The following is a 12937-nucleotide window of genomic DNA, read 5'->3' as shown; positions in this document are numbered from 1 at the left end:
TGTTGGCTTTGCTGTGGTGGAGAAGGTTGAGCTTGCTGAGCTTGTTGTTGATTCAATTGCATCTGCTTCAGTAAGTTGGTCATTTCACAGATACTCTGAGTTAGAGCAGCAGTCTCTTTGCCAGAGGATATTTCTGCAACAGCTTTTGAATGGCCTTGTTTCTACCTGTGATTCCGAGTAGATTCAGCTAAGTCGCTGATCAATTGCCATGCCTCATCAGTGGTCTTGTACTTTTTCATAGACCCATTGCTTGCACTTTCCAATGTGGTCTTATCTTGGGGCCTCATGCCCTGTGTGACGTAACCAAGCAACACTATCTTGTCAATCATATGGTGGGGGCATGCTTCCAGAAGATTATTGAAGCGCTCCCAGTATTCATAGAGAGTCTCGGATTCATCCTGAACAATCATGGAAATGTCTTTTCTCAGTTTATCAGTAACTTCTGCTGGAAAGAACTTTTCCAAAAATTCTCTTCTAAGTGTATCCCAGTCAAATACAGTTACTGCGGGTTGAGTGTAGTACTACTCTCTTGCCTTTCCCTCAAGAGAGAATGGGAAGGCTTTTAACAAGATTGAAGTTTCATCTGTACCATCACGCCTGACAATAGAACAGGCTGCTTGGAAATCTCTCAGGTGCTTGATAGGCTCTTGAGCAGGTAAGCCATGAAACTTGGGCATTAAATTGAGCAGTGCGGTCTTTATTTCAAAGTCTGTAGCCACCGCTGGATGATGCGCTTGAAACGGTTGCATTGAAAAATCAGGGGCTCCAGCCTCCTGGATAGTAACTCTTATAGGTGCTGCCATGTCACCTGCACGTAAATCAACCGAATCAGTAGAATGGAAGCTGGTTTCTTCCTCAAATGACGTTTCAGATCTGCCCTCAGAGAGGACTAACTGACACCGAGCTTGCCTTATTCGTGAAATAGTTCTTTCAATCTCAGGATCAAATACTGGCAAGCTTGGATCAGGAAGTGAACGCGTCATCTAACAAAAGAAACATGCAGCTCATAGTAGCAAAATAAAATAAAATGCAAATAAATAAATTCCAATTAATAACTTTAGCACTCTATTGCAACTCCCCGGCAACGGCGCCAAAAATTGACATGGCGGAAATTGGCGAGTTAAGAATTGTTATAAGATATGCGTTGCAAGTATAGTTCTCAACCAACCAGAAATCCGCCTATCAATTTAGAAGGTTGTCACAAAATTTAACTTAAAATACTGGGAGTATGAGTCCCAGGTCATCTCCCAACGAGTTACAGAAAAGTGTGCTATTTTATTAATCAGATGTTTTAAAAAAATTGGTTTGAGTTGAATAACAGGAAATTAAATTAGAGAAATTATGTAATTTTAAATAAAAGCCTTGGCTGGGAGTGGATTAGTTGGAAGCCCTATTCTTGTTGGAGTACTCTCAAGATTAATTGATAATTGGGGGTTATTCTGTTTAGTTATCCCTTACTAGGTAAGGGAAAGTCAAGCAAGTTGGAAAGCTATTTCTATTCACAAGTCCCAATCCGCTTACTTTGAAGGATTTGTGTCAATGACTAGAGAGCAATCCAACAATAAACCCAATTACAATTTTTCTTTTAAGCATCCCAACTTAAGGTCTTCCTTTCAATCAACTCCCATCCAAGTTATGGAACTACTCGCTCATTGTGAATGTAGAATTCATAACATAGAAAAGGGAATTAAAGAAAGACATGATAAATAATAATCAAAGGGATCGATTAAAAATAAAAATAATTCTTGTATTAATAAATTCTAAAATAATCCAATAGTGAAATTGAGTAAATTAAGGACATGGAAGAGTAAGAGAAAAGTAAAGAGAACGAACTAGAATGATGAAGTCTTGCTGAGGCTGTAACACCCTACCATACAGAGTCTTATGCTTAAGTCATAATTCAGAGATGGCAAGGTATTACGACCTCTAAAACAAAAATTTAGTACGTATAGTAGTATGAATAATTGATTATAACTAGGAGCCTTTGTAGAAAAAGGGGGTAAACAAAAACCGTAACTCGAACGGGCAACACTCCGATCGATAACGTAACGAACCGGGATAAGCTAACGCGAGATCATATATATAAAGAGTGTCAAAAACAAGAATATCAAGACTCAAAACCCGGCTGCGAAGAGAACCGGTCCGAGCATAGCAATATATACATATGATAAAATAAGGAAACCCCAAAGGAAACCCAAAGGGACACAAATACAGAAAACCTATTCTCCAAAAATCCCCTCTAGAAGGAGTCATTACAGTTTGTATTATTTAATGGAGATAAAAGTATCTAAACAAGATATATAACCCAAAACAGAGTCCCGAGAACAAAGGATCTTCGCTAATCCAGAAGTCTCCAGCATGCCTCAACGAGAAGCCTCGCGTCCTGCATCTGAAAACCACAAAATCCGCATGGGTGAGAACCAGAGGTCCCCAGCACGGTAACAGCTTCCACATATATAATACATAATAATAGAGGAAAGCCGAAGGCAATCCTAGAGCTTCCTCCAGATAATATCAAAGCTTATAAACAAGCTAAACCATAAGTGGCAACTGACTAAAGATTCTTCAGTCTAACTAATACTTCCCTTTCCAATTCCTTCAGACCTCCCAACCACCAGCAGGAGTATAATATAGCAAACACAGTTATATCAGACAAGAGATTTACAAATAGGAACAGATAAGGCATTTAGACAATTAGCAAGTAATATGCAGTCAAATAGGCAATCTCAAACAATTCATGTAGTATGCTTATGATGCATGCCTGTCCCTAGTGGCTGATGATATCATCTGTCGGTTATAGAGCCAACTCGACAAGTCCTGGTAGCTAACCATTGGACTGTCCCTCTGTCGTGCATCCCCAACTCGAGTTATACTCATCATAAACTTGATCATAATCATGATCCATATCCATCACCCTCACTGGTGAATATTTATCCATTACCATCACTGGTGAATATTTACGGGGGCGAGCTCATCCGGGCCTTTCACAGTGCCCGGCCACACTTACGACATTGGGTTAACAGAGCTTCGAGTCTCAACCTGGAGCACATGGTGGCTAGCTATTGCTACTACCCAGGGAAACTCTCATCTCTAATGGTGGAAGTGCAAACATTCACAATTCAATCAACAGCATATATGCATTTATATTTGGCCATAAACATGGCTCCACCGTAACACGGCAAAAATCTAGCCATCCGGCTCATGGTTAAATCCATAACCAGCCAATTCATTAACAATTACGGCCATTCGGCCCATGGCATAACAAGCACTTCCACCGCCATCCTCCACATCTCACATAATCATCTTTGATCCTGATGGATCATTCATTTTTCCCTTGCTTCACTCGCAAGTTACCACATTCACTAGCCCTTTTCCTCATGCTAGGCATATCATAATGATTTAAGACATAAGTGGTGAGATTGGAGGCTTAGAAGTATGAAGTTTGGCTTTTAAAACTCAAAAATCAACTTTGGGATGAAAACAGGGCCACGCGTACGCGCACTCCACGCGCACGCGTGGATGATGCTTTCTCGAAGAACAGCGCATACGCGCCAAGTGCGCCTACGCGCGAGGGGTCATTCTGCTAAAAATTTTCTAAGTTAAAAGCTGCAGAATTCACATATTCAACCCCCAATCTTCCGACGGTCATAACTCTCTCATTTTAAATCATTTTTCACCCGTTCTTCAAACGGCATGGACATCCCGGATCCAATTTCATTTCTAAACAGATTTGGCACAAATCAAAGATCCGTAGTCCAAGTTATGTCCCGTCAAAGTATGCCCAAAAACCATATTTTCATTCAAAACCACAAAGTGCCATTTTCAAAACAAGCCACTTTCAACTCTTTTCAAAATCAATTAAAACATGCCAATTTCATCCCTTTTCTTTGAAATCAATCAAAGTGTACCAAATTCAACAACAAGCCATCCTCAACTCACGCATTGACATTTTACCAAAATTCTCAAAACTACCTCCAACCATTTTAACACTTCTCAATCAAAAGGCCAAAGGATAAACACAATATTATGTCATACATCCTTCTCATCCCAATTTCTAACAATATCAATTTCCAATCAACCATCATTATACATAATCATCATACTCACCAACAATAGGGCACCACCCATCAATTCAACCTCAATCATTCATCAAGCATATATCACAACATGCATTTTCTCACATATCACACAATCAAGGCATCAATATTCATAATCACACATATGATCACATCATATATCTCAACCATTCCACAACATCATCAATTTAATGCCTATCTTAGGGCCTCTAGCCTAAGTATTTCCTACCACATTACATATTAGATACGGGAAACCAAAACCATACCTTAGCCAATTTCCCAAGCTCAACCGGAGCACTTCCAAACCACTTGTCCACAAGCTCTCAAGGTATCAACACCTCCAAGAACAGATTTTATCACACAAAACCCTCTTCCAAGCTTTCCAAAATCATCAATCAAGCTCCAATATTCACATATACACAACCTAAGCCACAATCATCATACCCATACACAACATCTCAATGCCCAAACCTCATAGAACAATAAATTACACTAGGGTTGAGAATCTTACCACACCCAAGGTCCAAAGAGACAAGATTAACCTTCTCCTTCAAGAGAGTTAGGTCCTATAACATCAAAGAACCCAAAATCTCAACATTTTTACTCATGAAACTCGAAATCAAGGGCTGGAATTTCGAACAGTAAAACGTGGCTTACCTCAAGATTAATTGTATGGGTTTTGTAGAGCTCTCCGCGGTGAACGCGTGGCCGCAAACGGAGCGGCAATCGGAGCTCTAGATCAAAAGTTATGGTGGTTTGAAGATCAAGTGAGAGATAGAAGTTGAGAGAGTGTTCTTCCCTTCCTCTCCACCATTTCAGCGTGTTTGAGTGTGTTGTGAGGAGAGAGAGTGCTGAAAACTAGGGTTTTGGTTTAGTTATGTTGGGCCAAGGGCCCACTTTGGGTCCGGTTGGACCTGTTTGGTCCGTTCGGTCCAATCTTGGTCCGATTTCCATAAAATTGGTACCGAAATTCTCGTCTCAATTTCCTCTATCATATTAAGCCATAAAAATATCATTTTTGGCTTTCTAGAATAAATTCTCATATATGGGTTAATTATCCGTTAATTAACCGGATCTTACAGAGGCAATAACTCTTCTCAATATCCCAATGCAAAAACAATAATAATTGAAATCCTAAGAACTATGAATGTGTAGAGAGAAAAACCTAGAGGAGGAGTAAAACTAGATCTAAAAACTAAAACTGTGTAGAATGAATTGTTCTCCCTCATTTCTGCATGTTCCCTGGCTCTAGTCTGCTTTTCTGGGCCGAAAACTGGGTCAAAACAGGGCCCAAAATCACCCCCAGGGAATTCTGCAGATTATGCAGATCGCGCATATCATGCGATCGCGTCATTCATGCGGACGCGTCATTCGGCGTTTTACCTTGCCTCGCGTGCGCGTCGTCCAGACCTCCGCGTCACTTGTGCAGTTCCAATCGACGCAGTCGCGTGAGCCATGCGTCCGCGTCACTGCGATTTCCTCTATGTCGCGCGGTCGCGTGAGCCATGCGTCCACGTCACTTCTCGCTGGTCATCTCTTTAATTTCTTGTGTTCCTTCCATTTTTGCATGCTTCCTTTCCAATCTCCAAGTCATTCATGCCCTATAAAGTCTGAAACACTTAACACACAGATCACGGCATTGAATGGAATAAAGGAGAATTAAAATACATAATTAAAAGTCTTTAGGAAGCAAATATTCAATCATGTAATAATTTTAGGAAGGAAATATAAATGCATGCCAATCATATGAATAAGTGGGTAAATATTTGATAAAAACATACAATTAAGCACAATATAAACCATAAAATAGTGGTTTATCACCCGTCCTGTTCGGAGCTCCTTTTTGTGCCATCGTGAACCCCATTATATGACAATTTCTAACACCATAAAAGTACAAACTATCAGCCTGTGCTTTATCAGCGTCAGTCATTGTTCGATATGTCGGAACAAATTGGATATACTTAGGTGGGATGAGGTCATGGTTGTGAGTCTCTTCAAATTTGGTGACCCGCCACTTTTGTAAAATCAAGTCATAGAGAAATCTAATCTTTGCTTGACACATTACATGTGTCATTGGCTTGAGATACTTTTTTCTGTTCTCCATCTCTAAGTACTTTTTTCTACGTGTAACCTCTCTGTTACAAACCATCTGTCGCATATTAAGGTTTTCATTGAAATCTTGTCCTTTTTCGTCAAGCCTCACAACAAAACCGTGCACTCTTGCATAATTTCTATAAAAATCACAACATTGATCAACGGTGTCAAATTCAATACCCCATATGTCATCATAGCTTAATTCGTTCAACTTCTTCTCAACTTCTTGAATTTTATAGCTACAATTCGACACCTCCATGGATTCACTAAATTTATCATCATTGTTGATAATATCTTCATCCTCCTCCTTATCAGAACTACTATCATACTCAAAACACAGCTCATCACATTCGATAGACTCCTCTAAGTTCTTATTGTCATCAATGTTCATGTTTATGATGAAATTCTATTGAAAAAATAAATCATAAAAATATTTAATTAAGATACTAACAAATTTTAGAAAAAATAACTTAACAAAATAAAATAAATAATAAATTAAGCAATTATAATCCGTCAGATTCAAAAATCCCATATTCAAAAAATCCCATAAAAAAATAACAAATGTTTTCTAAATAATAAATCATAATTTGAAATAGGAGGACTTTTACATGTTAATCTCATGTACTTTGAAAGTTTACTAATCAGTTTTTAAAAGTTAATAACATCAAATCTTTTTTTAATGCTAATTATGCTATTTTAGAGAACCAAACACAATCCAAGGTATAGATCAGACGAAATAGGCATAAGTTTCATGACTATAATTTCCTATAATTCCATATATTAGATAAATAGAAAAGCCACAACTAAGACTGCCATGATAGGTCAAATTCCCTGAAACTTTAAACAAAAATAAAAAAACTTAACTGAGCTTCATGAAGTGGCCAAAATAATTAATTAAAATACTTACAAAGTTTACAAAAAATGTGAAAAAAAAAGCTAAAACAAATGTATTCTGAATAATAAATTATCATTTGAAAATTTACTTTTCACAGGTTAATATCATGTATGCTGTTCTCGGGGATTTCGAGATCATACCGATATGCAAGCTTCAGCAAGAACTCAAACCATTTTATCCCAACAAGCCAATTACCATAATTCCTTTTCTTTATTCTTTTCTTTCTGAAACTTTAATCTACTAAATTGACAATAATTTATTGTGGATAATGTTTTAATTCTCATTGTTAACCAGAATCTTAAAATGTGAATGGATGAAAAATACGAAGACTACTTCAAGGAACGCAAAGTAGTCAGCAACCTGTTTGACTAATGCAAATGCTTTTCATGGAATTGGTATACACACAACCAATCATTTATTTTTTCTTCTGTAATTTGGAGTGATAATTAAAGAAGAATCTAAATAGCAATTTTAGGATTAAACAGTGAACTTATACTGGCTCAACAACTAAAAAGATAATTTCAATTAGGCAAGTGATTACTTCAGATTCCAGAATCAATCATAACATATAGAGCAATTAATCTAAAAGATCAATCTATATAGTAGATATACAGCTCAAAAAATTATATTCATGGCAGCAAATTTGATCCATAAAGGAATCAACAAAATGAAATTCATCACGGTTTGAACATACAAGCATCGAAACAAGCCCATATAACAAAAAAATGAAATTCATTGTTTGAAAGAGGGTGAACAGAGAATAATTTAAAGGATGAAAACCTAACCTAATGTCAGGGGTCACGTGTGAAAGTCAGAGATGGTGATGGAGAACGCGGCTATGCTGGTGGATCAGAGGCGGCGAACACAGGGGTCACGGAGGCTCAAGACGTGAGAGACGGCGGCAACACTGCTGTTGGAGGCGAAAACAGGGGGCGCTGTAATCGGGGTCACGGAAGCTAACGACGGCATAGACGGTGATGGAGATGGAGATAGACGAAGGCATGAGAGATAGAAGGGATCTGGCGGTGTCGGTGAGTAGTGGTAAACGGCGGCGGTGAACGGCAATGGTGGGAGAGGTTCAGATCTGAGGGGTTGGATGTTCAGGAGTCTGACTTAAAATAAAAGACAATAACTAGTGTGTTTGGGAAGAGAACACTGATGGAAAAGGGAAGATATTTTTTATTTTAAGTTTGTATTAATTTTAATAAACAAAAATACTTAACCATAGTTAATCATATATGATTAAAGTATATATGTATTTGTATTTGTATACAAATAATATTTAATATACTTTTAAAATACATTAAATTTTAAATTTTTAAAATTATTTAATTATTAATTAACTGAAATCAATAATACCACATGTCTATATTGTATTGGTCCACATATACAAGGTATGAGTTTTTATCACAAATGTTGGGGTATGAAAGCAATCACTTTTTTCTTAGGATACACAAAATGGTCTCATATATCATTGTTATTTGTTACTACTTTTTTTTTGGGTGACTTTTGTTACTACTTGACTATGCTATTCTATTTCTTTTAAACAGTTGCATTTTATTGATAACTTAATATATTTTCTAAATAATCCTATTCAACTTAAATAGTACTCTCTACTCTTTACTATCTAGAGTAAAAGAAATATGTATGATTGCAACCATATAAAAAGTTTGACATTGCTGGCTTGACACCTTCAACTATTGCCAAAAAAAAATATTAATAATGAATAATACTATATATTTAAATTTCTTTATTAATTAAGTTTAACTAAATTGATTTAACATAATAAATTATGATCTAATATTATTTCAAATTTTATTGTTTAATTTAATTGGACTTAGTTCATAAAAAAATTTAAATGTGTAACATTACTCATTAATAATTCTCTTGTTCAGCATTATTTAAAATACAAGAATTCAAAGAAGACTACATCTATCTACAACCAAATCAAGTAGAAACACCACATCGATGTATGTAGAGAGATTGTTCCCTCCAAAAAAGAAGAACCAAAGATGTCTCCTATAATTTATGACCTCATTTTAGTATTCATTCCATTATTGTACGTGTGAATAAATAGGAATAATTTAAAAATAAAAAATCTTAAAATTTTTTTTTTGAGAAGACAATGACAACCACAACTAAAAATTCATCATCAATTTTGGTTTTCTTTTTATGTCTGCTGCAATTCTTCGGCATTTGTTTTGCACCAACAACATTAAGTTTATGCAATTACGCCAACATCTCGAGTTTTTGCAGTTCGGTCTGTCTCGAATTTTAGTGATTTTATCATTTTGAGTTTTAACAGTTTTGTGTGCTCTCAATAATTTTATCTGTAATATCCTAATACATTTTAAATTTTTGCAATTTATCTGCACTTTTTCTTCACATTTCTATCTACACTCCAATTTTTTGTAGTGGTTTCAAAATATTTGAGAATTTTATTTACATACTATTATAGTTTTTTTACTTTGTCATGTTTTTAATAAGTTGCAAACTCAAGTAACTTGAGTTTGAGAAGGAAATATCTATAAAAATGGTATATGGTTTTAGAAGAAGGAAAAAAGTAAAATTAAGAGAACGAACAAGACGTTATCAATTTAGGAGTGACATTATCATCTATTAATTTTATATTGTTTAGTTTGATATTAAATAAATTACATAATTATGATTAAATTATATCGTTGGACTATAAATAAATAATTTTTATTGTATATTGACATAATGACATCTGAATATTAAATTTATTTTTAAATTAATGAATTCTAAACTCGTAATTGATATACACTAGTTATTATTATGGACATAAAGACTTTATATCAAATATTATTTAAACCATGTATAACCAAGTGTCTTATAAAAGCTTATTGAACGGAGATATAAATTATAAAGCAGAGTTTTTTTTTCTATCAAGTTAATAATTATAATAACAAAATAGTTATTGGATAATTGAAGAATATATAATTAAATAGATCTGTAAAGTTGCAAACCAAGATATTATCATCCTTGATCTATAGGTTTGTAGAAATGATCCATAAATTATGATTATGTTAAAATGAATTAAACAAACACAAACAACTCATGGATCTTTGGGGTTATACTTTAATCCTCAAAATTCAAAATCACAATTTCAAACTAAAACCAAACTAGTTAACAAAAATAAAATGAGTTCGAAGCCACCAGCAACACAATAATTGAAAAAACAAAATATTTTGATTAACTAGTTTAGTAGAGACTGCGCGAACGCAGGCCTCTGCTGTCACAAATTATGACGTAGGCTCCACCACTTGGGTAGACCTTAGGACAGCACCCCTCCCAAGTGCAATGGAGGTCGCTACCCTAGGCCATGGGCCTTTTTGATCACCCATCGACCTCGTCCAGGTAAGTATGTTGCAATTGTCGTCATGCCTTTCATTTTATATTGTATCGCAACATTCTCATAGACATATTTTTTCAATGTGGTACATTAATATAGCACGCCTTCTTTCGATCCATTAGTAAAAGAGTAGGAGAAATTTCAAAGAAAAAAGGATCAGCCACTCACATAAGAAAAAGGAAAAGAAAGTAACAAAAGAAGAAAAAAACAACAAAGAAAGAACAAGAGAAAACCTGATAAGATTGAAGAGCAAAGTGAATTATGGGTATAAGAATAAAAGTAACAAGGAACCAGGAGATATAGAAGGAGAAATAATCAAGAGAGGCTCCAGAGGAAGTCAGAACAAAATCAAGGTCTGGAGAAAGGAAGAGAATTGTTTCTAGTCAAGTTGGTGATGCTAAACCTGTTGCAGTGATCTTATTTTCTTTTTTGTTGTATCTTGGGAAGTAGAGGAGAGTGGATTGTATAAATGAGCGAGTGTGAAAATTCATAACCATTGGTGGCTAAGAAAATAAGTCATGTCTTCTAGTGCAAGAAATCCGAGTAATAGTGATAGAAGAGCATGGTGTGTTTTTTGGATGTTATTTGATATGGTTTCAATGTTGTGCGTTTTGATATATGGATATCTTCTTTGTTAAGCTATTTAGATGGTATCATTTTGAAAAATTTTTGTCTAGGTCTTAGTTTTAGTATGGAGAGTATTTTATTTTGCTTGTGATTCTGATTAGAGAATTATTATTTGTGATATTTTGTAAGCACTTATTGCTTATTTTATCCTCAATAGAGTCGAGAGTTTTGAACCAATTAAAAAAAATTGCCATTCAACAATTAATTCAAAAATTTTCAAACAATCAAATCCCAGAATTAGCATAATTTAGTGTAATTCTAAGAATGTGAAATCATAAACTCTATAGGTATATTTCAAACTTTTTTATGATTAAAATATCAATATTTATATTGTTCTGTATACAAAAATAGTTCATGTACTCTTCAGAAAATTTAACATGAATAAAATTCAATTTTATCATAATTTTTTCAATTCTCTAGCTTCAAGTATTAATAAATTAAAAGTCCAGTAATTTTTTAAATTAGAATACATAACCCTTGAAACCTTGGGTATAAAAAAAATACAAAAACCTGACAAATTTAATGTTGGAAACAATTTTATCATTCACTATACTAAATAATTAAACTCCGTTTAGATAGGGACCGCGCGAACGCAGGTCCCACTATCACAAATTATGACGTAGGCTCCACCACTTGGGTAGACCTTAGGCAAGCACCCTTCCAAAGTGCAATAGAAGTCACTAGCCTAGGCCATGGATTTTGTTGATCTTCCATTGACCCCATCCAGGTAAGTATCCTTAAATTGCTGTAGTATCTCGTCTTTTATAGTGTATTAAAGATTTCTCACACTCCTCTCCGATCGATGTGTGACTTCAAATGCCAAATATATTGCCTCTTGCTTCTTGCTCTTAATGTGGGACTTGAATATTTCGTTCAATGAGCCCAATAAATATCTGGTTATTAGTCTTCAATTAAAGAAACTTCACATTCTAAGAATGTGAAAAAAGAAACTTCACATTCTAAGAATGAAAACATATTTAGAAGCCGAAAGACAAGAGAAACAAAATTATAAAAAAGCAGCTGAAGAATGAAGAGAACTATTTTTATCAAAACTTATCAAATGATACCATATTTATTATTTTAGATGTTCATATTTATACCGGAAAAAAAAGAATTAGAATATGTTGAGTTTTGCATTGATCAAATCAAATGCTTAAAAAACATATGTTAGGTTACTAAAATGGATCTTCTCAATTTTTTTGACAATTAAAAGAGTAAAGTGTGATCTTTTACCATTAATTTTATAAGTGAAATAAAAAAATATAACAAAAAAGTATTAAAGAGTTAGAGAACACATTTACTCCTTCAATTATTAAAAAATAAAAGGATTCATTTCTTTAGGTTACAAACTTTTTTTTTCCATTAAGATACATTAATTTATGTATTTATCTATTCTTATGTTAGGTCATATCTTCCTAGTTCTACAAAATTCGTTAACTGACATATTTATATACTCTAGTAGAAATTCAATTCAAACACATACCATTCTTCCTAATTAACAAATACCTTCAAAGTTATATTAGGTTAAATTAATAATAATGATTAAATTGTATCATTAACCTATAAATTGATACTTTTCATTGTATTCACATAATAACATCTGACTATCAAATTTATTTTTAGATTATTATCATAAATTTTAGAAAAAATTTCATTCTCCTCTCTTAAGAGATGTTAAAATAACATTTTTCTCCCTTCTATTTGTAAGATGTACATTCTCCTCCTCTATAACTTTAAAAAAACTCCTTTTTAATCTATTTTAAATTTTGTGTTAATTAATGTTAACTCTATCCATTTTTCAAGAAAAAATAAATTTTTTTATACAAAAATATATACCTTTTAATAAAAATTTTATTTTTTTTTATTAAATTT

General features: G+C 34.2%; 3 non-coding genes across 3 annotated transcripts; 1 reads left to right on the top strand and 2 right to left on the bottom strand.

Moving 5' to 3' along the window:
- Positions 1 to 323: 323 nt before the first annotated feature.
- Positions 324 to 431, top strand: LOC112739117 (small nucleolar RNA R71). The gene has a single exon (XR_003170057.1). It is a non-coding gene; the product is annotated as a small nucleolar RNA R71 (small nucleolar RNA).
- Positions 432 to 10290: 9859 nt separating this feature from the next.
- Positions 10291 to 10451, bottom strand: LOC112738622 (U1 spliceosomal RNA). Its single transcript, XR_003169572.1, has one exon. It is a non-coding gene; the product is annotated as a U1 spliceosomal RNA (small nuclear RNA).
- A 1190-nt stretch (positions 10452 to 11641) lies between these two features.
- On the bottom strand, positions 11642 to 11800 carry LOC112738738 (U1 spliceosomal RNA). The gene has a single exon (XR_003169681.2). It is a non-coding gene; the product is annotated as a U1 spliceosomal RNA (small nuclear RNA).
- Between the last annotated feature and the right edge of the window lie 1137 nt (positions 11801 to 12937).

The sequence above is a fragment of the Arachis hypogaea genome, chromosome 13, assembly GCF_003086295.3.
Source record: "Arachis hypogaea cultivar Tifrunner chromosome 13, arahy.Tifrunner.gnm2.J5K5, whole genome shotgun sequence".
NCBI classification, from domain to species: Eukaryota; Viridiplantae; Streptophyta; class Magnoliopsida; order Fabales; family Fabaceae; genus Arachis; species Arachis hypogaea.
The sequence above is the reverse complement of the archived record's forward strand: the minus strand, read 5'-3'. Positions and strand labels throughout refer to the sequence as shown.